This window comes from Schistocerca piceifrons, chromosome 3 (genome assembly GCF_021461385.2).
Source record: "Schistocerca piceifrons isolate TAMUIC-IGC-003096 chromosome 3, iqSchPice1.1, whole genome shotgun sequence".
Taxonomy (NCBI): Eukaryota; Metazoa; Arthropoda; class Insecta; order Orthoptera; family Acrididae; genus Schistocerca; species Schistocerca piceifrons.
The window spans coordinates 176,656,874-176,684,540 of NC_060140.1; the positions used below are offsets into that span (position 1 = coordinate 176,656,874).

Here is a 27,667-nt window from a genome sequence, read left to right on the forward strand (position 1 = left end):
CATCCTTACATTTGTCCTCTAGCCATGCCTGCTTAACCATTTTGCAATTCCTGTCGATCTCATTTTTGAGACGCTTGTATTCCTTTATCCCTGCTTCATTTACTGCATTTGTATATTTTCTCCTTTCATCAGTTAAATTCAATATTTCTTCTGTTACCCAAGGATTTCTACTAGCCCTCGTCTTTTTACCTATTTGATCCTCTGCTGCCTTCACTACTTCATCCGTCAGAGCTACCCATTCGTCTTCTACTGTATCTTTCCTCCATTCTACATCTATATCTACATCTACATTTATACTCCGCAAGCCACCCAACGGTGTGTGGCGGAGGGCACTTTACGTGCCACTGTCATTACCTCCCTTTCCTGTTCCAGTCGCGTATGGTTCGCGGGAAGAACGACTGTCTGAAAGCCTCCGTGCGCGCTCGAAACTCTCTAATTTTACATTCGTGATCTCCTCGGGAGGTATAAGTAGGGGGAAGCAATATATTCGATACCTCATCCAGAAACGCACCCTCTCGAAACCTGGCGAGCAAGCTACACCGCGATGCAGAGCGCCTCTCTTGCAGAGTCTGCCACTTGAGTTTATTAAACATCTCCGTAACACTATCACGGTTACCAAATAACCCTGTGACGAAGTGCGCCGCTCTTCTTTGGATCTTCTCTATCTCCTCCGACAGACCGATCTGGTACGGATCCCACACTGATGAGCAATACTCAAGTATAGGTCGAACGAGTGTTTTGTAAGCCACCTCCTTTGTTGATGGACTACATTTTCTAAGCACTCTTCCAATGAATCTCAACCTGGTACCCGCCTTACCAACAATTAATTTTATATGATCATTCCACTTCAAATCGTTCCGCACGCATACTCCCAGATATTTTACAGAAGTAACTGCTACCAGTGTTTGTTCCGCTATCATATAATCATACAATAAAGGATACTTCTTTCTATGTATTCGCAATACATTACATTTGTCTATGTTAAGGGTCAGTTGCCACTCCCTGCACCAAGTGCCTATCCGCTGCAGATGTTCCTGCATTTCGCTACAATTTTCTAATGCTGCAACTTCACTGTATACTACAGCATCATCCGCGAAAAGCCGCATGGAACTTCCGACACTATCTACTAGGTCATTTATATATATTGTGAAAAGCAATGGTCCCATAACACTCCCCTGTGGCACGCCAGAGGTTACTTTAACGTCTGTAGACGTCTCTCCATTGATAACAACATGCTGTGTTCTGTTTGCTAAAAACTCTTCAATCCAGCCACACAGCTGGTCTGATATTCCGTAGGCTCTTACTTTGTTTATCAGGCGACAGCGCGGGACTGTATCGAACGCCTTCCGGAAGTCAAGAAAAATAGCATCTACCTGGGAGCCTGTATCTAATATTTTCTCGGTCTCATGAACAAATAAAGCGAGTTGGGTCTCACACGATCGCTGTTTCCGGAATCCATGTTGATTCCTACATAGTAGATTCTGGGTTTCCAAAAACGACATGATACTCGAGCAAAAAACATGTTCTAAAATTCTACAACAGATCGACGTCAGAGATATAGGTCTATAGTTTTGCGCATCTGCTCGACGACCCTTCTTGAAGACTGGGACTATCTGTGCTCTTTTCCAATCATTTGGAACCCTCCGTTCCTCTAGAGACTTGCGGTACACGGCTGTTAGAAGGGGGGCAAGTTCTTTCGCGTACTCTGTGTAGAATCGAATTGGTATCCCGTCAGGTCCAGTGGACTTTCCTCAATTGAGTGATTCCAGTTGCTTTTCTATTCCTTGGACACTTATTTCTATGTCAGCCATTTTTTCGTTTGTGCGAGGATTTAGAGAAGGAACTGCAGTGCGGTCTTCCTCTGTGAAACAGCTTTGGAAAAAGGTGTTTAGTATTTCAGCTTTACGCGTGTCATCCTCTGTTTCAATGCCATCATCATCCCGTAGTGTCTGGATATGCTGTTTCGAGCCACTTACTGATTTAACGTAAGACCAGAACTTCCTAGGATTTTCTGTCAAGTCGGTACATAGAATTTTACTTTCGAATTCACTGAACGCTTCACGCATAGCCCTCCTTACGCTAACTTTGACATCGTTTAGCTTCTGTTTGTCTGAGAGGTTTAGGCTGCGTTTAAACTTGGAGTGGAGCTCTCTTTGCTTTCGCAGTAGTTTCCTAACTTTGTTGTTGTACCACGGTGGGTTTTACCCGTCCCTCACAGTTTTACTCGGCACGTACCTGTCTAAAACGCTTTTTACGATTGCCTTGAACTTTTTCCATAAACACTCAACATTGTCAGTGTCAGAACAGAAATTTTCGTTTTGATCTGTTAGGTAGTCTGAAATCTGCCTTCTATTACTCTTGCTAAACAGATAAACCTTCCTCCCTTTTTTTATATTCCTATTAACTTCCATATTCAGGGATGCTGCAACGGCCTTATGATCACTGATTCCCTGTTCTGTACACACAGAGTCGAAAAGTTCGGGTCTGTTTGTTATCAGTAGGTCCAAGATGTTATCTCCACGAGTCGGTTCACTGTTTAATTGCTCGAGGTAATTTTCGGATAGTGCACCCAGTATAATGTCACTCGATGCTCTGTCCCTACCAGCCGTTCTAAACATCTGAGTGTCCCAGTCAATATCTGGTAAATTGAAATCTCCACCTAAGGCTACAACATGCTGAGAAAATTTATGTGAAATGTATTCCAAATTTTCTCTCAGTTGTTCTGCCACTAATGCTGCTGAGTCGGGAGGTCGGTAAAAGGAGCCAATTATTAACCTAGTTCGGTTGTTGAGTGTAACCTCCACCCATAATAATTCACAGGAACTATCCACTTCTACTTCACTACAGGATAAACCACTAATAACAGCGACGAACACTCCACCACCGGTTGCATGCAATCTATCCTTTCTAAACATCGTCTGTACCTTTGTAAAAATTTCGGCAGAATTTATCTCTGGCTTAAGCCAGCTTTCTGTGCCTATAACGATTTCAGCTTCGGTGCTTTCTATCAGCGCTTGAAGTTCTGGTACTTTACCAACACAGCTTCGACAGTTGACAATTACAATACCAATTGCTGCTTGGTCCCCGCATGTCCTGACTTTGCGCCGCACCCGTTGAGGCTGTTGCCCTTTCTCTACTTGCCCAAGGCCATCTAACCTAAAAAACCGCCCAGCCCACGCCACACAACCCTTGCTACCCGTGTAGCCGCTTGTTGCGTGTAGTGGACTCCTGACCTATCCAGCGGAACCCGAAACCCCACCACCCTATGGCGCAAGTCGAGGAATCTGCAGCCCACACGGTCGCAGCACCGTCTCAGCCTCTGATTCAGGCCCTCCACTCGGCTCTGTACCAAAGGTCCGCAGTCAGTCCTGTCGACGATGCTGCAGATGGTGAGCTCTGCTTTCATCCCGCTAGCGAGACTGGCAGTCTTCACCAAATCAGATAGCTGCCGGAAGCCAGAGAGGATTTCCTCCGAGCCATAGCGACACACATCATTGGTGCTGACATGAGCGACCACCTGCAGATGGGTGCACCCTGTACCCTTCATTGCATCCGGAAGGACCCTTTCCACATCTGGAATGACTCCCCCCGGTATGCACACGGAGTGCACATTGGTTTTCTTCCCCTCTCTTGCTGCCACTTCCCTAAGGGGCCCCATTACGCGCCTGACGTTGGAGCTCCCAACTACCAGTAAGCCCACCCTCTGCGACTGCCCGGATCTTGCAGACTGAGGGGCAACCTCTGGAACAGGACAAGCAGCCATGTCAGGCCGAAGATCAGTATCAGCCTGAGACAGAGCCTGAAACCTGTTCGTCAGACAAACTGGAGAGGCTTTCCGTTCAGCCCTCCGGAATGTCTTTCGCCCCCTGCCACACCTTGAGACGACCTCCCACTCTACCACAGGTGAGGGATCAGCCTCAATGCGGGCAGTATCCCGGGCAACCACAGTCGTAGTCCGATCAGGGGATGCGTGGGACGAGCTGGCCATCCCCGACAAACCCCCATCCGGACCCCCACAGTGATGCCCATTGGCAACAGCCTCAAGCTGTGTGACCGAAGCCAACACTGCCTGAAGCTGGGAGCGAAGGGATGCCAACTCAGCCTGCATCCGAACACAGCAGTTGCAGTCAATTGTTCCCTTGTGCTCTCCCTGAAACTCTGTACAACCTCTGGTTTAGCCAGTTTATCCAGGTCCGATCTCCTTAAATTCCCACCTTTTTGCAATTTCTTCAGTTTTAATCTACAGTTCATAACCAATAGATTGTGGTCAGAGTCCACATCTGCCCCTAGAAATGTCCTACAATTTAAAACCTGGTTCCTAAATCTCTGTCTTACCATTATATAATCTATCTGATACCTTTTAGTATCTCCAGGGTTCTTCCATGTATACAACCTTCTTTCATGATTCTTAAACCAAGTGTTAGCTATGATTAAGTTGTGCTCTGTGCAAAATTCTACCATGCGGCTTCCTCTTTCATTTCTTAGCCCCAATCCATATTCACCTACTATGTTTCCTTCTCTCCCTTTTCCTACTGTCGAATTCCAGTCACCCACGACTATTAAATTTTCGTCTCCCTTCACTACCTGAATAATTTCTTTTATCTCATCATACATTTCTTCAATTTCTTCGTCATCTGCAGAGCTAGTTGGCATATAAACTTGTACTATTGTAGTAGGCATGGGCTTCGTGTCTATCTTGGCCACTATAATACGTTCACTATGCTGTTTGTAGTAGCTTACCCACACTCCTATTTTTTTATTCATTATTAAATCTACTCCTGCATTACTCCTATTTGATTTTGTGTTTATAAACCTGTATTCACCTGACCAGAAGTCTTGTTCCTCCTGCCACCAAACTTCACTAATTCACACTATATCTAACTTTAACCTATCCATTTCCCTTTGTAAATTATCTAACCTACCTGCCCGATTGGGGGATCTGTCATTCCACGCTCCGATGCGTAGAATGCCAGTTTTCTTTCCCCTGATAACGACGTCCTCTTGAGTAGTCTCCGCCCGGAGATCCAAATGGGGGACTATTTTACCTCCGGAATATTTTACCCAAGAGGACGCCATCATCATTTAACCATACGGTAAAGCTTCATGCCCTCGGGAAAAATTACGGCTGTAGTTTCCCCTTGCTTTCAGCCATTCGCAGTACCAGCACAGCAAGGCCGTTTTGGTTAGTGTTGCAAGGCCAGATCAGTCAATCATCCAGACTGTTGCCCCTGCAACTACTGAAAAGGCTGCTGCCCCTCTTGAGGAACCACACGTTTGTCTGGCCTCTCAACAGATACCCCTCCATTGTGGTTGCACCTACGGTACGGCTATCTGTATCGTTGAGGCACGCAAGCCTCCCCACCAACGGCAAGGTCCATGGTTCATGGGGGGAGGCCTTTCAGAGTATGCCGACACAATAGCGCCTATCCTAGCAATCATATACAACCGCTCACTTGACGAAAGGTCTGTTCCTAAAGACTGGAAAGTGGTACAGGTCACACTAATATTCAAGAAAGGAAATAGGAATAACCCATTGAATTACAGACCCATATCACTGGCATGAGTTTGCAGTAGGATTTTGAAGCATATACTGTACTCGAACATTATGAATCACCTTGAAAAAAATGACTTATTGAATCATAACCAACACAGATTCAGAAAATATCGTTCTTGTGCAAAACAGCTAGCTCTTTATTCCCATCAAGTATTGATGCTGTCGAGAAGGGATCTCAGATCGATTCCATATTCCTAGATTTCCAGAAGGCTTTTGATGCCATTTATCACAAGCGACTATTAATCAGATTCCGTGCATATGGAGTATCGTCTCAGTTGTATGACTGGATTCGTGTTTTCCTCTCAGAGAGGTCACAGTTCGTAGTGATAGACGGTAAATCATCGAGTAGAACAGAAGCGATATCTGGCGTTTCGCAAGGTAGTGTCATAGGCCCCCTGCTGTTCCTGAATTTACATAAATGATCTAGGTGATAATGTGAGCAGCCCTCTTAGATTGCTTGCAGATGACGCAGTAATTTACGGTCTAGTAAAATCATTTAACGATCAATTCCAATTACAAAATGATCCAAAGAGAATTTCTGTATGGTGCGAAAAGTGGCAATTGGCACAAAACAAAGAAAAGTGCAAGGTCATCCGTATGGGTACTAAAAGAAATTCGATAAATTTTGGGTATGCGATAAATCGCACAAGTTTAAGGGCTGTCAATTCGACTGAATACCTAGGAATTACAATTACTAGCAACTAAAATTGCAAAGACCACACATAGATAATATTGTGGGGAAGGCGAAACAAAAAGTACGCTTTGTTGGCAGAACACTTAGAAGATGCGACAAACCCACTTAAGAGACAGCCTACATTACACTTGTCCATCCTCCACTGGAATATTGCTGCGCGGTATGGGATCTTACCAGGTAGGATTGACGGAGGACATCGGTAAAGCGCAAAGAAAGGCACCTCGTTTTGTGTTACCGCACAATAGGGGTGAAAGTGTCACTGATATGATACGCGAGTTGGGGTGGCAGTCACTGAAACAAAGGCGGTTTTCTTTGCAGCGAGATCTGTTTACGAAATTTCAATCACCAGCATTCTCTTCCGAATTCGAAAATATTTTGTTGACATCCACCTACGTAGGGAGAAATGATCATCATAGTAAAATAAGAGAAATCAGAGCTCGAACGGAAAGATTTAGGTGTTCCTTTTTCTCACGCGCCGTTCGAGAGTGGAATGGTAGAGAAGTAGTATGAAAATGGTTCCATGAACTCTCTGCCAGGCACTTATCTGTGAATTGCAGAGTAACCATGTAGATGTAGATGTAGGTCGCGGAATATTCAGTTTCTAACCCCTTACTGCATGATTTTTTTAATTTTTCTGAAAAAAATGTTACATGTTATGTTCGATGTTATGATTTCATAAAAAATGCTTAAAAAATTCTTAATCTTATGTAGGGGTGGTTATGTTAGAATTAAGAGTTTGTGCCATATATGGGACAGCATGCAGTAACGACTAATACCATGTGATACCAGTTTTGGGATTGATGATGCACAATGTGGAAAATACACAGTAAGATACGTACATGAACTAGCAGAACTGTATTTATGTAAAACAATTACACTTTCTATTCATTACAATACACACATTTTAAGAAAATAATACACATTCTGTTTCCATTTTTCTCTATTCATTATGAAACTTGATGAAGCAATTTCTCTCCTTAGTCAAGCACAATGTTGTACTGCTCTTCATACACACTATATAGGATTTTCCCTTGCATTCTGGATACTTGCAACGACCACGGTTTTCCATTCAGATAGGCATGTGATGTATCCCATCCAGTCGCACCTGATGCTGTGGAAGATCTGCTGTAGGGCCTCTCTTCTTCTTGCAGTCAAGCTGTTTTTGTATTTCATTGCTTGGCCTACCACGTTTCTTGGATAAGGATTTCCCAATTTTACAGAGGGCCTCTGCAACTGCGACCTTGAAATCAACAAGGGGGCATGTAGTCTATATTTCTTCTTCTCCATAACAGCCAGCTGTTCACACAAGCCAAGTCAACTAGATGAAAGAATATCTTCAAGTACCATTTCTTTGATCTGATTTGAATTCTATAATATCCTAGCATAGAATCTAATAGATCGACACCCCCCATGTAGTCTTTGTAGATCATCACGGAGTCAGGACAAGGTACCATTTTATATTCTTTTTCCTCCCTGAAAAGCCTCTTGATCTCGCCTTCTGGTTTGCATCCAACGTAAGTTGACAAAGTGTTGACTACTTATTATCAAACCAGGAGACTACTGACAGTTGCACACTGTCTACTGTTGCTATCTTTTCCTCCATGCTACCTCGACCATTCATCTTCATTGCTGCCTCCTTAGGTAAAATGCAACCACGTACTCGATTGGATCGGACTGCATGTTGTGCCATATCCGTCACAGACCTATTTTTCAGTATTATATGTATTCTAATGAACAAATATATAAACTTACCTCTTAATAACTGTCCACAGATGTCCTTTTTTCTCTGCAAATAATATAAACACTGAAATCAATCGTTTACTGTACCTGACTGCAACTGTTTGTGTGACCAAACTTGGATGTAAACAGCTAGCAACACAAACAAAGATTCATAACACGTAATTCCTTACTCTCCCAACAGATGGCATACACTACTTGCACAGCTGCTCTTGACTGTGTGCCATATCTGTCCCAACATGCAGTTTGGAAATATATTCTCAGATAAGAGATTGACAAAGAGAAAAGAGGTATGTGCCATATCTGGCACATTATGCGGTAAGGGGCTAAAGATTTTCGAAACGGGATGTCCCAAGCGCCTAGCTCAAAGTGCTATCCGGCGTTCAAAGACTGTAAATCCCCGTCGCGCGGCCGTAAGCACGTCGGAACCTTTTCACATGAATCACATGACTAAAATGACAGCCCCCCCAACGCACTGCCCTTTTATACCTAGCGTGTGCGATACTGCCGCCATCTGTATATGTGCATATCGCTATCCTACGACTTTTGTCACTCCATTGTTATGGTTCCGTAACAGTTCCTTGAAGGCTTCTTGGCGGGAGGTCTCCGTTTGCGATGACGCACTGGAGGTCCGCAGATGACTGCACGGATACATTTTAAAAAAACCCAGCTCGGAAGCAGATGATGGAGCCCTGCGCTTTGTTTTTGTTCCCACGCAGAAGCAGTGGTCGCGTTTCTGTGGCAGGTCGGATGGCTTGGCGGCTCAGGTCGCCCACACCTGCGGCAGCCGCAGCCGGCAGGTCAGTAACCAGGCAGCAGCGGCGCGTGGCGTACGCAGACCAGTCCGCCAGCCGCCGCCTCCACGGACGCATCGGATCGCAGGTCAGTGCACGCCGGCGTCAGCTCCTCGCCACCGCAGCTTTTTGCAGGGCACAGGCTCCCATTCTCCTTTAAAATGTAAATGGTTTCAGGCAATGTAGCTGATGAGAAAATTGCTCTCAGGTCGAGCATAAATATACAAGTGTGATCAAAAAGCAACGGTAATTTTTTTAATTTTGCAGTTTGTATATATCCGATTTTCAAAAAAAAATTTTTTTACACTTGGGGCACACATGTTCCTGGTACACGTTTGCATTTCAGCTGTTTTGAGCAGTTTATTGTTGACAATCGAAAATGTTGTACGTGTTTTTGGGTGCTTGGCGATTTTTTTACTTTCGAAACAGTTGGGTCAAACAATCTGCAATAAATTTTGCTTGAAAAATGGAATTTAGTACAGCACCACATTCGAAATGTTGACTGTGTATTCTGGCGAATCTTTTCATAGGTCTCTTCAGTTTTGGGGACAGGAAAAAGTCGCATGGGGCCAAGTCCGGTGAATATGGTGGCTGAAGCATTATTGTGTTGTTTCTGCGCAAAAAATCACTCAGAAGTAACGACGAATGGGCAGGTGCATTTTCATGATGCAAAAACCATGGATTGTTTTTCCATAATTCCGAACGTTTTTTGCGCAAACGGCGCATAACGTCAAGGTAATACTCCTTATTGACCGTACGACCTTGAGGCAAAAATTCATGATGCACTATGCCACGGTCATCGAAAAAATAAAAAATAAAAACATTGAGCAGAACTTTGACACTTGATCGAACTAGTCGTGCTTCTTTCGGTCTTGGCACTCCGGGATGCTTCCATTGGGAATATTGGCATTTCGTTTCGACGTCATAACCGTAAATCTATGTTTCATCACCAGTTATGATCCTTTTGAGCAAATCAGATGGTAGAGCACTTGTCCGCGAAAGGCAAAGGTCCCGAGTTCGACCGAGCGAGGTGGCGCAGTGGTTAGACACTGGAATCGCATTCGGGAGGACGACGGTTCAATCCCGCGTCCGGCCATCCTGATTTAGGTTTTCCGTGATTTCCCTAAATCGCTCCAGGCAAATGCCGGGATGGTTCCTTTGAAAGGGCACGGCCGACATCCTTCCCCATCCTCCCCTACTCCGATGAGACCGATGACCTCGCTGTCTGGTTTCCTTCCCCAAAACCAACCAACCAATCCCGAGTTCGAGTCTCGGTCCGGCACACAGGAAGTTTCATATCAGCGCACACTCCGCTGCAGAGTGAAAGTCTCATTCTGGAAACATCCCCCAGGCTGTGGCTAAGCCATGTCTCCGCTATATCCTTTCTTTCAGGAGTGCTAGTTCTGCAAGGTTCGCAGGAGAGCTTCTGTAAAGTTTGGAAGGTAGGAGACGAGGTACTGGCAGAAGTAGAGCTGTGAGGACTGGGCGTGAGTCGTGCTTGGGTAGCTCAGATGGTAGAGCACTTGCCCGCGAAAGGCAAAGGTCCCGAGTTCGATTCTCGGTCCGGCACACAGTTTTAATCTGCCAGGAAGTTTCATATCAGTGCACACTCCGCTGCAGAGTGAAAATCTCATCCTCGAAATCAGGATCATTGACGTCATTCAAGAGCTCCTGAGCGATTCTCATGCGACAGTTCTTCTGATCAAAATTGAGAAGCCGGCCGAAGTGGCCGTGCGGTTAAAGGCGCTGCAGTCTGGAACCGCAAGACCGCTACGGTCGCAGGTTCGAATCCTGCCTCGGGCATGGATGTGTGTGATGTCCTTAGGTTAGTTAGGTTTAACTAGTTCTAAATTCTAGGGGACTAATGACCTCAGCAGTTGAGTCCCATAGTGCTCAGAGCCATTTGAACGAAAATTGAGAAGTTTTGGAACAAACTTCGCTGACACGTGTCTCGTGGCCAAAACATCCGAAAAAATTACATGACACAGCCGACAGATATGCCAACATCCTCAGAAACTTCTCTTACAGTAATTCGAAGATTTTCCAAAACAATTTCCTTCACAGCTTCGACGTTATCATCTGTTGTTGATGTGCTGGGACGGCCAGAGCGAGGTTCGTCATTGGCATCTTCTCGGCCATCTTGGAAGATCTTGTACCACTTGTAAACTTTTTTATTTTTTACTTAGAGCAGAATCACCGTATGCCGCTGTCAACATTTAAGTGTTTTAGAGTACTTTATTCCATTTTTCACACAAAATTTGATCCAAATTCTTTGCTCAATATTTTATAATAATCGAAAATCGCGGAGCACACTGAAACACTTCTAACCTTTCTATCTGTCAAAAACAAACGAAGTAGTCTATGCTGTGCACTTAAAACTGTTAACATATGTTCGGGACATGTGTACCAACACAGTAAAAAGAAAAAAACGGTCGATAATCGAATGTACGTTGCCCGCGCAATTTTAAAAGTCACCTTACTTTTTGAACAGCCCTCGTATGCGTGCGAGAATGATCTTTTTGTAACGTGAGTTTTCCTTCACTGTATAGAATTCGCGTTGAAGACAACAGCATATCCTTCTATAGGCGAGCGTACCACCTGCTTTCAAGAGTCCCCTCAATTATGTAAAGTGCTCCTACTCCTCTCGCAATAATTAAACTCCAGCAGCAAATCAATAGTTCCCCATATCTTCTTGTCATCGCTACGTGTTTTTCACGTGTAGTCACTTGCGGCCTGTAAATTACTGTTGGATAGCCGTCGCTTGTGTAAAACACCTTATCAGTGAAAAGTACGTTGTTCCACGCGCGCTCAGATGGAGCACACTGTGCTGTTACTTGCAGAATACGAACATAGGTATCAGACATGTAAAATTAAGAGGATTACTCGAGGTTAGGAGAAATAAATGCAAGAAGTATACCGTATAAGCAAGAACCCAAGACTCAATACAAAATGCACGTGCCACATGAAGAAAAGTATAGGCGTTGTGGAGGTAGGGTTTATGGAGGTGACAGTCTAACTAGGGAACCGCGTCCACATTTATATTATATGCAGGGCTTTGTCAAGATGGAAGTATAGGGTGACAGTTATTGAAAGACATGAAAAATAACGTAAATTACTTACAAACTATGGCGTGGACGCTCTTTACTCAACATTTGAACGTCACTACAGATATTCGGATTTAGGTTATGACATATTCGATATGCTTGCCATCCTTGGCGATGATGTGGCGCAGACGAATAGCGAAATTCTGCATGGCCCGCTGAAGTTTCGGAACATAGATGCTGTCGATGACCTCCTGAACGGCTGAATAAAATCTTCACGCTGGCCGGTGTGGCCGCCCGGTTCTATGCGCTTCAGTCTGGAACCGCGCGACCGCTACGGGCGAATCCTGCCTCGGGCATGGATGTGTGTAGTGTCCATGGGTTAGTTAGGTTTATGTAGTTCTAAGTTCTAGGGGTCTGATGACCTCAGATGTTAAGTCCCATAGTACTCAGAGCCATTTGAACCATTTGATTTTGAATCAAATCTTCTCGCCTTTCAAGGTGCATCAATTAGAATAAAATTATCGATCTCCTGAATGGCTATTTTCAGCTGAACAATGGTTTTGGGATTATTGCTGTATGCCCTCTCTTTAATATAGCCCCACAAAAAGGAGTCGCGTGTGTTCAGATACGGAGAATAAGGTGGAAAATCGAGGCCCATGCCAGTGGCCTCTGGGTAACCCAGAGTCAGAATGCGGTCCCCAAACACTCTGTTGCAACCGTTTCGGGTCGAACTCTTGCATAAATCACATCTTGTCGAAATCAGGGTCACTTTGGATAATGGGGAGAAATCATCTTCCAAAACCTTCCCGTACCGTTCGGTAGGCTCCGTGCCATCAAGGAACATCGGACCGATTATTTCGTGACTGGACATTGCACCCAACACAGTTGCCCGTTGAGGGTGAAGAGGCTTCTCGATTGCGAAATTCGGATTCTCAGTCCCCCAATGCGCCAATTTTGCTTATTGACAAAGCCATCCAAATGTAAGTGGGATTCGTCGCTAAAAACGTTCAGAAGTTATGACGATTTTATTTCGTATAATTTAATAATTGCCACACTGTATGTGTCGTTTGTTATTTCGGAGAAGTCCGAATGAACAGATACCCACGTATATAACTAAGGCGATGCTCGATAATGATTCCTTCATTTATTCAGTGCAGATACACACCACGCTCGAAATGTTAGGAGAATTGGCGAAACGCCACGAGTAATGAGGACAGTGGGCAGGGGCACTACATCAGTAGTGTGTGAATATTGTGAATTTGGGGCTGACGGGAGGTGTTCTAGCATGTCCGTGTACGTGCGATGAGTACTGTGTCCGGATGGCTTAGTGGTCGGAGCGCCTGCCTAGTAAACAGAAGACCCGGGTTAGAATCCCAGTTCGGCACACCAGCAGCTAAATGTCAATAGTTCCTTTGTGTCTAGAAATGAAAGTCACTGAAGTGGGAGCTCTAGATCGCTAAGTATTTAGAAATAAACAGCATTTTTAACGTGGGCCGGATGCGGATTGAACCATTTATGTGGAGTATTTGCCAGGCAGCCGTTGGATCCGGGCGAAAAGTACAGAACGGTAATCTGACGGAGTGGGATCGAGTCCTTTTGTGCAAATTTTTTTAATTTTTAATTTTTGTGTTACTGACACTGCAAATAAAACGAAATAATGGTCAAAATACTGTATTTATTATTATTTTCATCGAAGATATGAAATAAAAAGGCAAAGGAAAATTTAGGATTTCAAATAAATGGCCAAGAAAGTATTGTACCGTAGGTACAGCGTTCATAACGAATCTGCAAATAACTTTCCAGCAAGAGTTGTAATTAAAGGGTGCTGGATATCGTATTCCGTTAGTCCTCAGCAACTGCACGCAAACAAGTAGGTTTCCAGTATAGATAAAATTGAGCCATCGAAGGAGGAATCGAAATCACATCGTGAGAAGACTGCATCAAAATACATTCCATTGCACCTCACCAGCCATCTTCATCAGTATTTGACGAAGTGATACATCAAGCGCGGTTTGCTAGCAAGCTGTACGATGAGAGAGAGAGAGAGAGAGAGAGAGAGAGAGAGAATCTTTTATGAACGTCTACAGAAAATTCAAAGCAACCATGTAATTGCAAAAATGCGGCGACAAGAACGTGTGCAAAATGCCTAGGCAATTACCGATTCCCTGTTTTGACGAACACTTGTAAACCATGAACTGCAAAATAATATAAATCTCTAATTTTATATACGAAATTCTGCCATACGCCTTACAATCCCTTCCTTTCCTTTTTCCTCATTATTTCATTTACAGTGTAAGTAAAGCAAAAATTGAAACAAGAAAAATAAAAAACTTTTGCCATAGCGATTCAATCCCACGGCCCTCGGATTACCGTTCTGTACTCTTTCCGTTATGCCAGCCTGCCTAGTGACTATGCAAACAGAAAAGCCTCATGTGTCTCTGACGAGCGCAATTTTTTTTAAACGCGTGGCCGTTTAGAGATTCCACTTCTGTCACTTTCATTTCTGTCCTATCTCTGCATATACCATAAATTTGGACGAAATCGGTGATTACGAATAGGCGAGGTCCCCTTGTAAGAGATGATAATGTTTGGTTTGTGGGGCCCTCAACTGTGCGACCATCAGCGTCTGGCCCCTCCAAGAGGAGTTGGTCTGATCATTCCGTATTCGGTGTTGGATGATCGGAGCCTCTGTGCTTCTAATGGACGGTTCCGTTAGACATTAGTGGAGCCATTATAATTTTACTGTAAGTAGCACGACTTCACCGTACAACTGGGGTTACTGTTAGCGAAAAGTAGTTAGGTCCTTCCAGTCGTCTAGGTGCGCGGATATTGGGGTGTTCAGCCTCCTAACTTTAACTGTGGTCAATACAGTGTTTAACCCGCCGTGTGCAGTTCAAGCCAGAGATGGTTCTCTGACTTTTTGTGCTGTTCTTTTCGTACTATGACTCGGGCCCACTATTTCAGGTTACTGTAAACATGAACCAGGATGTTTATTTCAACATCCTCTGTGATCCACTGCTGTCTTTCCCTCTAATATCTTCATCATGAGTATGCTGTGGACACTTCTGTCTTTAAAGTCGACAACGTCCGTGTTCGCAGGGCTGCACGCCTACGTTCGTGGTTTGACGAACACACGAGCACCCGAACATACCTCGTCTGGCCTTGAACGCCACCTAATTCTAATCCCCACTATTTGGAATGGCGGCTGAATTAACATCCTCACAGTTTGGTAATTCTACTCTTCAGCAGAATGTGGTATATCGAAGGTCATAATCAGGCTGGAGGCGGTGTTACACGGTATTGGTGTGATGTCTCCTGGAAGGGTGAGGGGGGGGGGGTGAGGAAGGGGAGTAATGTTTTGCCAAGAGTGCCTAGTTCATTCTGATTGTAAGAAGTATAGAGGGAATGCAAGGTTTGGATAAAAGTATAGAAATACCGCGAGAAATGCATACTGTAAGACATACGAGTAAATGGTGATGATAGCCAAGTCTGCAGGTTACACTGTTGTATTTATTTCACCATGAACGGCGCCTGTGCAATGTCCTCGATAGGTTGCAAGTAACAGTCGTGGTCAGAACATTGTTTTGAGCAGCTGTGAGCGAATTAGGTCTGAGCTAAGTGGATTCGAATGTGCGCAAATTTTTGGTGCTCATGTGGACGGGTGCTTACGTAATAAAGGGAGCCGAAGAGTTTCGCGTTTGAAGAGGCATCGTATCTAAGATTTATACTGCATACACGAGAAGCGGGAAAGCATCACCCACTAAGTCACAACGCGGACGAAAGTGTGTGTTGAGTGATCGTGACAGGCGGTCATTGAAGAGCATTGCGGCGAAAAATAAGAGGAGAGCCGCAAAACTCACTCATGAACCTTATCAGCACCGAAATAACATGAAAGCAGATCAGTAAGCAGGGAATTGCAGGCCGAGCTCGAATTCCAAAACTACTCATCACTGATACAAGCTTGCGTAACAGGAAAACGTGGTGCCGAAACAATAAAATCTGCGCTATGAAACATTGGAAGAAAGTCATGTGGTCGATTGAGGCTTGTTTCACACTGTTTCCAACTACACCCCAAAAGTAAAAGTTGCAGCGGGTTAGTGATGATATGTGCAGCAATATGGGCTGCATGGATTATCTGCAAGGTTGCCAAGGATTCTGTGACCATTTTGGCTGATCAGGTCGATCCCATGGTGCAATGCTTGTTCCCCAATTGTGCTGCTGTGCTCCAAGACGATAGAGCGCTGTTCACACAGCTCGCATCGTCCAGGAGTGGTTTTGTGGGCACGGGGGTGAATTGTCGAATCTCCACTAGGAAGCAGAGCAATCTATCTCCAGATGAACGCGTATTAGTGGTTAATCATACCCAGATTACGCAAACATCGCAGTACCCAAATCCAGCCAGACCTCACCTAATGAAAATTAACCAATATGCAGAGATGGAGGTAGAACTTTTGTGTTGGCCTTCATGCCAGTTTATTGAGCCTTTGTGGTGTACTTTGAAGAGAAGGGTGCGTGATCGCCTTCCTTCTCCGTCATCGTTACCTGAACTTGCCACTATTTTGCAGGAAGAATGGTACAATGTTACCTCGAAGACCACACACGAGCTGCATTTATCAAATGGTTCAAATGGCTCTGAGCACTATGGGACTTAACATCTATGGTCATCAGTCCCCTAGAACTTAGAACTACTTAAACCTAACTAACCTAAGGACATCACATAACACCCAGTCATCGCGAGGCAGAGAAAATCCCTGACCCCGCCGGGAATCGAACCCGGGAACCCGGGCGCGGGAAGCGAGAACGCTACCGCACGACCACGAGCTGCAGACCTGCATTTATCCACTCCGAGACAAACGAAAGCTGTTTTGAATGCCAACGGATTTCCTACAACTTATTAGGCATGGTAATGTGTTGTGTTTTTGGTGTTTACATATTTTTGTCCAACCCCTTGTAATGGTACTTGAATTACGTAACCATTACGGTACCTCACCTGAACCTCTCGATACCAGCAATATTCTACTGTGTTTCTGTAAAGTAGTTAACATATTTCTGAGACAACATTCAGATTTAATTTCATTAATGTAGAGGTACTTTGATACATCGATATGTTTATGTTGCAATGATATTATTCTTATGTGTATTCTTTCTTTTGTCACTATGATCTTTGTCGTACTTGTAACTCTTGATTTTTGGGCGCCTAAGCGATTATTATTAGTTAGAGAGTAGGATCTTGAAAAAGTCAAGTCTTGGACGTCATGTTGGAAAGACGCATAACATAGTCAGCTTATAAAATGTGAACTTTAACAGTGAGGAAGATGTTTTCAAGTATGTTTTGTATTGTGAAGTGATGTTTTGTGAGATACGTGATACAGCAACAAAAGTAATAAAAAAGAAGTGTAACTTAAATTCGGAGTGCTGATTATTTTTTTACATCACCATTGCCCTGCAAAAGCGTAATCTTCAAGAATGGTTTGTGAAACATATCTATAAAACTTTTGAATGTCGCATAATAAAACCTAGGCCTCTTTGCATCCGAGCTTGGAATCATCACTACCTAGATTGAGCCATGAGTTCACAACGAGACCAGCGTGGGAAACACGAAAAGATGAGTGCCTAGTTTTGTGTTAGCTGAAGAGCCAACACCGTGTTACGAGTGGAGGCCGAAATGCACGCGTTTTAGCTCTGCAGGCTGGCGTGAAGGGGGAAGAACTATACTGACGTGAGGTCTGGAACATGACAAGGAATGAGAATTCAGAAAGCGGACATAATTATTTTGATACTTAACTTTGATCCATTAATGATGAACGTCGCTCTTGACAGTACATCAGTCACAATATTATCTGTTCATAATACATTCTTGAAGATATTACTTATAGTAACTGAGTATGGCGCCTTGCTAGGTCGTAGCAAATGACGTAGCTGAAGGCTATGCTAAACTGTCGTCTCTGCAAATGAGAGCGTATGTAGTCAGTGAACCATCGCTAGCAAAGTCGGCTGTACAACTGGTGCGAGTGCTAGAGAGTCTAGACTAGACCTGCCGTGTGGCGTCGCTCGGTCTGCAATCACTGATAGTGGCGATACGCGGGTCCGACGCATACTAACGGACCGCGGCCGATTTAAAGGCTACCACCTATCAAGTGTCATGTCTGGCGGAGACACCTAGTTTATCCATTATTTCAAGAAATGACTTTATTAACTGTGCTCTAATGACACCTGCCACATAATATAACTTCGTTGTTGCCTGAAAATGCAATCTTTAGCAGCGAGAGCAACACTACAATCGTAATTAATTTTTGACCTTTGTTGTGTACACAAGGTGTACTATTAAACACGAGCAAGAGATGACCTTGTTGTCCATTGGGAACATGGTTACAATTCACTAGCCTCCATATTCAGATAGCACTCCGAATCATTTGTGTACTAGTACATCAGCGACTTTCTAGCGTACAGCAAACCAAACACAAGATATTTTACATGCAGTGAAGAAACGTCGCGTCGCCACTTTTCGTAATAACCACATCATCTGTCCACCGCTAGGTTTGGGTCACTCTCATAACCTCCTCAGTTCTGAGGTTAGATTTTGTAAATGAAAAGTGTATACTGGTGGTCACTGCGTTGTTCTGATACAAAAATGACTGAAATACTAAATTTAAAAAACTTGGTCTGATTCACCAGTATACAGTCCGAATAATGCACTTTGTAGACTGATTATCGCACACAATTGTATACAGGATGTTTTAAAAAGAATGATCTGATTTTGGACGGTAATAATTACGAAACATGGGACGAGCCGGCAAGGAAATGTGTGTTGTGTGAATTGGCGTGACTTGGAGTTTCAGAAAATCGCCGTTAGATATCACTCAATGCGTCTTCTCAATTTACAGTCTGTCAGAAATAAGATGGCATCCGCTGAACACAAAGCGTTTGTTGTGCTGCAGTTTCCAAAGCGTGAATCAGTGATTTCAGTCCAATTTGCTTTTTGTCGGCTTTTTGGCATTTATCCGCCAGCACCCAAAAACATTTGTCGTTGGTATCGCCAGTTTGAAGAGACAGGATGCTTGTGCAAAGGTAAGAGTCCAAGTCGACCTCGCACTTCCGATGACATGTTGGAAAGATCTAAGCAAACATTTGAGGGGAGTCCCCGAAAGTCCACTCGCCGTTCAAACAGACAACAGGCAATGTCTCATGCGACTATTCGGCGAATGTTAAAGCGTCATTTGGTCTGTAAACCATAGAAACCACACTAGTGCAAGCTCTTGTGGTTGGTGATAAAAGGAAACACGTAGACTTCAGCAACGCTCTGCTAGAGAACATGGAAGACGATCCATTTTTACAAAAGTTAACTTTCAGTCATGAAGCAACATTTTATGTTAGCGGTAAAACTGGCATAATGTGCGCATATGGAGACTCCAGAATCCTCATCGCATTATTGAGCACGAAAGAGACTTTCCAAAGTCAACGTTTTCTGCGCCATTTCTCTTGAAAACGTGTACGGTCCCTTTTTTTTTTAGGGAAACACAGCGACTGGAATGAGCTATGTTCAAATGCCACGGAAATGGATTTTTCCACAACTTCGGGAGGACTCCAATGATTTAATTTTCCAACAGCATGGAGATTCACCATACTCGCACAACAACGAATATCAGTTTCTCAATGACACTCTGCCTCAATGTAGGACGCCGAGACGCCGAGTCACTGCCCTGCATTCCTGGCCTCCAGGATTGCCAGACATGACCCCATGCGATTTTGGGGATATATGAAGCAAAGTATGTTCATCTCCCCTTTACCTCGTGACATAGAAGAAGTGAAGAACAGAATAACAGCCGCCATAACTTCTGTAAAAGCAGATACACTGTCTAAAGTTTATGACGAATTGAGCATTTTTCTAGATGTTGTTTATACTGCTGCTGGTGGACACATGGAGCCTAGCTAAAACTTAAAGATTTTGTTAGTATTTTGCAATCCATTCCATGTTTGTAGAATGTTTTTATCAATAAAAATGTTCTGAAATTATTCTATTCTTTTTGAAACACCCTGTATTTTGTGATGAAGTCGGACAAATGTCTTGTTTGTATCATTATGTGACATAATTGTGTATAATGAAATGGACTTCACCTCAAACCAATTAAATAAAAATAAAAAAAAGCGGTTAAAAAAGCTCCAGAGGTAGACGCTACAGGAGAGGTGTTGTGCATCATGGAGAGTTTTACTGCTGAAATTCCGAGAGAGAACATTCTGGGAAGATTTGGGCAACAGAGCAACATATTACTTCATTCCACATAAGTCTCGCGAAATCAATAACAAAATCTGCATCTCAAAACACTGATGCCATGATTTTTGCAGCTGAGGACTGTGTCTTGAATTTCTTTTACTGTGGTGACCCTATCTGACGAAATTCCATGGACTGGCGTTTCGTATTCGGTCCTTAATAATGTACCCACATTCCGCCTCCTGTCACAATTGACTGCAGGGAGGCGTCGTCTCTTATGAGAGGAGTTCCTGGCAAATATCAGGTCCGTGCACTTTCGTTTCAGGAGTCACCCCCTGAGGTACCCATGGCACTCTGATCTTCCGATAACCGAGCACAGCAACAATGTGACCTACATACTCATGTGATGGTGTTCGGTTTTTGGGGCGCTCAACTGCGCGGTCATCAGCTCCCATACAAAGTCCCAATTTTCACACAGTCCAATCTAGTCACTGTCACAAACGATGATGAATATGATGAAATGATGAGGACAACAGAAACACCCACTCCCCAACCCGGCCGGGAATCGAACCCGGGATCCCGTGATCCAGAAGCACCATCTTCTTTTCTTTTAACCTCATTTTGTTTGTCTTCGTTCGTTGTATCTGCTCGGGGCGGAAGTCGCAAGACACCCGTTTCATTTCACCGTTGATCCATTAACTCAGGTTTTTTTTTTTTTTTTTTCCAGAGGGCAGCTAACCCTCTGACCGAATACGCTGAGTTACCGTGCCGGCGCCAATAGACCAAAAGCTGCGGACACACACACACTCTTGTGAAATGCCGTTACATTTGCAATTTCTCTCTGACAAGAGAAGTGCGTTGATTTAGAGCGCTCAGAACCGCACGAAAGTGTGCTTAGAATAGAAATCACTATCCATACAAGCAATAGTATGGCCCCCTGGCATCAAAACTGCACGTCTTACTGCGAGAGACATTTCAATGACCACCTACTCAAGGTGTAACACAGGAATTTTGGTAATGCCAAAAAACGAAATACCGAAATAATAGGATCGAAAGCCGCACGGGATTAGCCGAGCGGTCTTAGGCGCTGCAGCCATGCACTGTGCGGCTGGTCCCGTCGGAGGTTCGAGTCCTCCCTCGGGCATGGGTGTGCGTGTTTGTCCTTAGGATAATTTAGGTTAAGTAGTGTGTAAGCTTAGGGGCTGATGACCTTAGCAGTTAAGTTCCATAGGATTTCTCAAACAACAGGATCGAAAACGCACATATTTCATTGTTGCGACTTCTTATATATTTCCCCCTGCTTACGCTGAGGTGACAAAAATCGTGGGTCAGCAGTGTGCACATATACAAATGGCGGCAGTATCGCGTGCACAAGGTGTAAAAGAGTAGTGCACTGGCGGAACTGTCATTTGTACTCGGGTGATTCGTGTAAAAATGTTTCCCACGCGGTTATGGCCTAACGACAGGAATTTAAAGACTTTGAACGCGGACTGGTAGCTGGAACTAGAAGCGTGGGACATTTCATTTCATAAATCGTTTAGGAATTCAATATTCTTAGATCCACAGTGTCAAGAGTACACCAAGAATACCAGATTTCAAGCATTATCTTCCAAAACGGACAACACCGTGGTCAACGGCCTTCACGTAACGACTGGCGGCAGCGGCGTTTTCGTAGAGTTGTCGGTGCTAAGAGAGAAGCCGCACTGCGTCAAATAAGCACAGAAATTCATGTGGGACGAACGACGAACGTATCCGTTAGGCCAGTGCCGCGAAATTTGGCGTTAATGAAGTATGGCAGCAGACGGCTGACGCGAGTGCCCTTGCTAACAGCGCGAAGTCGCTTGCAGAAGTCGGCACGGTAGCTCAGCGTGCTCGGTCAGAGGGCTGCTCGCCCTCTTTAATAAAAAATTGAGTAAAGGAATAAACGATCAACTTGAACGGATGTCTTGTGATGTCCACCCAGACCAAACGCAACGAACAATACCGAACAAAACGAAAAAAAAAAAAAAGAATATAGCCAGTTGTCAGCGTGACGGATTGCCATTCTACGGGCCCGGGTTCGATTCCCGGCTGGGTCGGGGATTTTCTCCGCTCAGGAACTGGGTGTTGCTTTTTCTTCATCATCACTTCATCCCCATCCTCCGCGCAGGTCGCCCAATGTGGCGTCAAATGTAATAAGACCTGCAACAAGGCGGCCGGACCTGCCCCGAAAGGTGCCTCGTGGCCAATGACGCCAAACCCTCATTTCCATTTTTCCTGGACTTGTGTACATATTTTTTGGAACCTAGACGACTGGAGACCCGTGACATGGTCAAATGAGTCCCGATTTCAGCTGGCAGGAGCTGATGGTAGAGTTCGAATGTGGCATAGCCCTGAACCCAAGTTGTGCAAACTGGTAGTGGCTCCGTAATGGACTGGGCTGTGTTTATGTGGAATAGACTGAGTCCTCCGGTCCAACTGAAACGCTCATTAACTGGAAATAGTTACGTTCGGTTACTTGGATACCGTTTGCAGCCATTCATGGATTTCATGTTCCCAAACAACGATGGTATTTTTATGGACAGCAATTCGCAATTTCAGAACACTCTGGACAGTTTGAGTGAATGGTTTGTGCACACAGGTCGCCAGATATGAGTCCCATCGAGCATTTATGGTACATAATCGAGAGGTCAGTTCGTGAACATAGCCCTGCACTGAAAACACTTTCGCAATTTTGGCGGCTTACTTTACTTTACTTTTTCGTGTCCGGAAACTACAATTTGTTTGCCCAATATTGGGCAATGTCCAATGCTTCTTCTTTAGCCAGCCATAGATCGTCGAGGGTGCATCTATGCGGGCAGGCTGGGCATTGTAGGAGATGTTCCATGTCCTGTCGAGTGCCGCAGTCGCATTTGTCGTCATTTTCGTCCAACAAACCACATTTGATCAGATAAGATTTCACAGGAGCCACCTCAGTTCTGATGCGGTTAAGCGTTCTTCAGGTTTTCTAATCACCAGAAACGCCGCTTGGTGGGTCCTCTCTTAGTGGATAGTAGATGGGGGGCTCATCTAAGGCACAACTTAGGAAACGGCGTCTGGATTTGAGTCTGCTGGGGTCACACTCTAGGCCAAATATTGAGTGACGAGCATCAAAGTTTTGACATCTTGGGTTGTCGGGTGTTCTGCCGGATATCAGCGTCGTACTTGCACGATATTTCGGTCACGTAGCTCGTAACCTTCATCAGGTGCGACCCGAGACTGCTCCTCGAGTGGACCTGGTACAGTATTTATGCCTATGGCCCTCCCCCTCCACCAACGGCTGCAGGCGCTTCCTCTGTGGTCTGCGCCCACGCCCATTCCCTGCGACCTGCTGGAACGTTACTGCTCCGTTTTCCGTCCCCTGCGGTTCTAGGTGTTCCCTCTGCGGTCCGCGCCCACCAAACCCGCTCCTGGGGTTTTCATCTATGGTCTGGGGTACCAAGCGTTCCCCCTGCGGTCCGCGCCCGCTCACCACGACCTGTTGGAGCGTTGCCGCCCCGTTTTTCGTCCGCTGCGGCTCTGGATGCTCCCCCTGCGGTCCACGCCCACCAGTCCCACTTCTGGGTGTTCCAGAACAACAATGGCTGACGATCTTATGAACCGTGACACAGGGTACCAGCTAAGCAGAGCCTGGGATCCGGCTCTGGAATTGTTGAAGGAGCAACGGGGCCAGCTGCAACACTACACAAACAGAAGAACCAGAGACATGGAGATGGAAAACAAGCCCCTGACGGACTGCCAGGCGCACCAGACAGAAGATGGAACACCCAGAAGTGGGACTGGTGGGCGCGGACCGCAGGGGGAGCATCCAGAGCCGCAGCAGACGAAAAACGGAGCGGCAACGCTCCAACAGGTCGTGGTGAGCGGGCGCGGACCGCAGGGGGAACGCTTGGTACCCCAAACCGTAGAAGAAAACCCCAGGAGCGGGTTTGGTGGGCGCGGACCGCAGAGGGAACACCTAGAACCGCAGCGGACGGAAAACGGAGCAGCAACGCTCCAGCAGGTCGCAGGGAATGGGCGCGGACCACAGATGAAGCGCCTGCAGCCGTTGGTGGAGGGGGAAGGCCATAGGCATAAATACTGGACCAGGTCCACTCGAGCAAGACACAAACAGTACTCTTTCGACACAGAAACCTGACCAAAAAGAGACAGCAAAACGACAACGACATACAATTAACACTCTGGAACACGCCACTCAGACTTGTCAACACGGCCAGGTACCTTGGCGTATTCTTAGACAAATACATGAACTGGATGACTCACCTGAACTACCTTCTCGACAAGACTAGAAAACGCCAAAGACTGATACGACAAGTACAAGGACGCCTCCGTGGCTGCAGTATGGAAGATGCCATACATACTTACAAAACTTTTATCAGACCTGTCCTCGAATACGCCAGCGCCCCGCTGGGAGGAATTCCGCACACGGCAGCAGACAGACTTTACAGTACAGAATGACGACTGCTCCGCAACCATCGAGACTCCCGGCAAGGACGCCCAGCAACGACGTATACGAAATAGTTAACGTGGAACCACTACAGACACGACTGACAAAACTGCGTGCGAACTACGGACAACGAATACTAACGCAAAGACCTGACATGGAAAACCTAATTACAACAAGACCTCGTACTCAACGATTCCCCAAACACAAGTATATCTGCCCAGCGCGTACGGTAGCACAAAACACATCACACCACTTCCCAGACTTAGCCCCAACTATGGAACCGCTGACAACCCATACCACTACCCCTCCCCACCTAGACGTCAGACAATAAAACACAGACAGACATATACCCTCTCTCCCTCCTTCTCTCCCTCTCTCTCTCTCTCTCTCTCTCTCTCACACACACACACACACACACACACACACACACACACACACACACAAACACACACACACACACACACACACACACAAACAAACAACAAAACGACAACACTCGCACAATTAAACAAGCCGGCACACTCTTCAACTACTCAATCCTGTTCTGCCACTGGAAAATATGAAAATAGAAAATAGCCATAATTGTACAACAAAAGCAAGTAACAATAGTAACATCATTATATGCTACTCACAGACTAACTTCAAAAACCTCTTCTCATATGCTCTCCTCCCCTCTGCTCCACAACCGAACACAAACGTAATTTAGGAAATATTACACACAAATCACACACAAAAACACTACACACTCCAACGTAAATAACCACAATTATATATCACCAAATGTCAATGTTTACACCTTCAAACCTCACCAAATGCCAATGCTTAAATCTTTATCTCTTACTGTCACACCCCCAAATCTCTCCCTTAACCTCTCCCCTTCCATATTCTATTATTATAAACATTGTTAATTCTAGTACTATATACATTGAGAAACTAAAATATAACCTTGTAAATCATATCTCGTTATTAAATTCTACTACTATATTCTTTGTTAAACCAAAATATAACCTTGTTAATTCTACTATAACCTTGTTAATTATATAAATTTGTTAATTATATATTGTAATCCTAAATGTTAATTGTTAATGACCACATCAAAGTGCAAAAAATCTGTAAAGTACCTTTCTGCAAGCACTTTAAATTGTATAAAAAAAAGAAAAGAAAATTGTAAACCTCGCCTAAGGCTAAAAAGTGCAATGCAAGCACTAGAATAGCTCGCCCTCCCCCCTAAGGGAAGGGAATGAAATGTGCTACAAAAAAAAAAAAAAAAAAAAAAAAACCCTCGAGGAGCAGTCTCAGGTCGCACCTGATGAAGGTTACGAGCTATGTGACCGAAATATCGTGCAAGTACGACGCTGATATCCGGCAGAACACCCGACAACCCAAGATGTCATTAGATCGCCCGGAAAGCCTGAAGAGTTACATCAAAGGTTTGTTTTAGCTTCTCGGTATGTTCATGGGCTTTCCTATGTGAGTCAGGGTTTGTGAAACCTGCGGCCCTGTAAAGATTTTCTATGGGAGTTGGTTTCATGCAGTCTGTCACTATCCTGCATGTTTCATTCAAGCTAATATCTACCTTTCAAGATTTTAAACATGGCTGCAACAGCAACTGTTGAAATTCTTCACGATAAAGGATGACAGCCAAAAAACAGTTGCAGGATAAAAATTTATTAAAATTCTTGACCAAGGTTTCGGTACATATAAATATACCTTCATCAGAAGTAAAAAACCTTTTTTGCGTGGGCGGATCTGCACCATACCGGGCAGGCATATTCGGCAGTTGAGAAGCACAAAGCTTGGGCTGAAGTTCTGGCCACGGTAGGTTTGGCACCCCATTTGCTGTTGGACAGCTTTCTTATTAGGGAATTTCGTGCTTCTACTTTTTTGCGTGTTTTTTCGCAATGATATTTGTATGTCAACGTTCTGTCCAGCACGACGCCAAGGTAGGTGGGAGTATCTGTGTGTTCTAGTAATGTCCCATCCCAGATAACATTGAGCCTGTACTTTGCCTGCCTCGAGTTCAGATGGAATGCACTCACTTGAGTTTTGGAGGGGTTGGGTTTTAGAGAATTCTTTTTGTAGTAGGTTGACATTATAGAAAGGGCGGTTTCTAGTTTCTCCTCGATGGCTTCAAACCTGTTGCCTTGAACTGTTATTGCCAGGTCGTCTGCATATACAAAAGTTTTGATTTTGTCTGGAGTTGGTTGGTCATTTGTATATATGTTGAATAGGATTGGCGCCAACACGCTCCCTTGGGCGAGCCCATTTTTCTGATTCCGCCATCGACTCTTTTTCCCCTCAAGCATTACGAAGAACTGTCTGTTTTGGAGCATGGATTCGATTATCTTGACTAGGTGGTAGTCTTTCAGGGTCTCGTAGATTTTATGCAGTAGTGTCCGGTGATGTACTGTATCATAGGCGGAACTTAGGTCGACTAGTGCCAGCCCAGTGATTAGTTTATTCTCAAACCCATCCTCGGTATGTTCCGTCAATGCTAGAATTTGACTGGTACAGGACTTTCCAGGTCTAAAACCTGCTTGGTGTGGAATTAGCTTCGAGTCAACGATCTTCTCTATTCTGTTGAGGATCAATCTTTCATAGAGCTTAAACAGATGGCAGAGAAGGGTTATGGGTCGATAGCTCTTCGGAGACTCTGGGTCCTTCCCGGGTTTAAGGAGAGCCACCACTTTTGACTTCCTCCACAGTTTCGGGATTTGAAAGGTTTCACGGCACACGTTAAAAAGTCCAAGTATCCAGTCCCTGGCGCCAAGGCCGAAGTTTTTAATCTGTTCCATGCAAATATCATCAAACCCAGCGGCTTTCCCATTCTTCATGGTATTTATGCCATTGTTCAACTCTCTCATGCTAAATGGTTTCTGGAAGTTGGCGTTTTCCGTTGGCAGTAGGCGTGTGATTTTAGTTTTCTGACATTTGGAGTTGAACTTGCCGTTTAGAAGGAGTTGGTTGGCCACCTGGTTTGGAGTTACGTTGGCCGGGGCCTTGCTTAGCCTTGGGTCACCATCCAGTTTCTTAATCAGGTTCCAGCTATTTTGCTACCGTGGGACACATCCATTCTTTCTAGGGTTGCTATCCACTTCTTCTCGTGTGCCTCGCTGAGGGCTGACATTAAAGCTGTGCCACAGGTGATGGTTTCGTCGCTGAATGGGTCT

At 44.8% G+C, this 27,667-nt stretch overlaps 1 protein-coding gene across 1 annotated transcript in view; it reads left to right on the plus strand.

The window, feature by feature from the left end:
- Positions 1–8,758: 8,758 nt before the first annotated feature.
- LOC124789864 (hatching enzyme 1.2-like) overlaps positions 8,759–27,667 on the plus strand; it is a 101,501-nt gene continuing 82,592 nt past the window's right edge. Inside the window, exon 1 of the mRNA XM_047257376.1 lies at positions 8,759–8,867. The gene's annotated coding sequence lies outside the window, so the exon portion shown is untranslated. The remainder of the gene's footprint in view (positions 8,868–27,667) is intronic.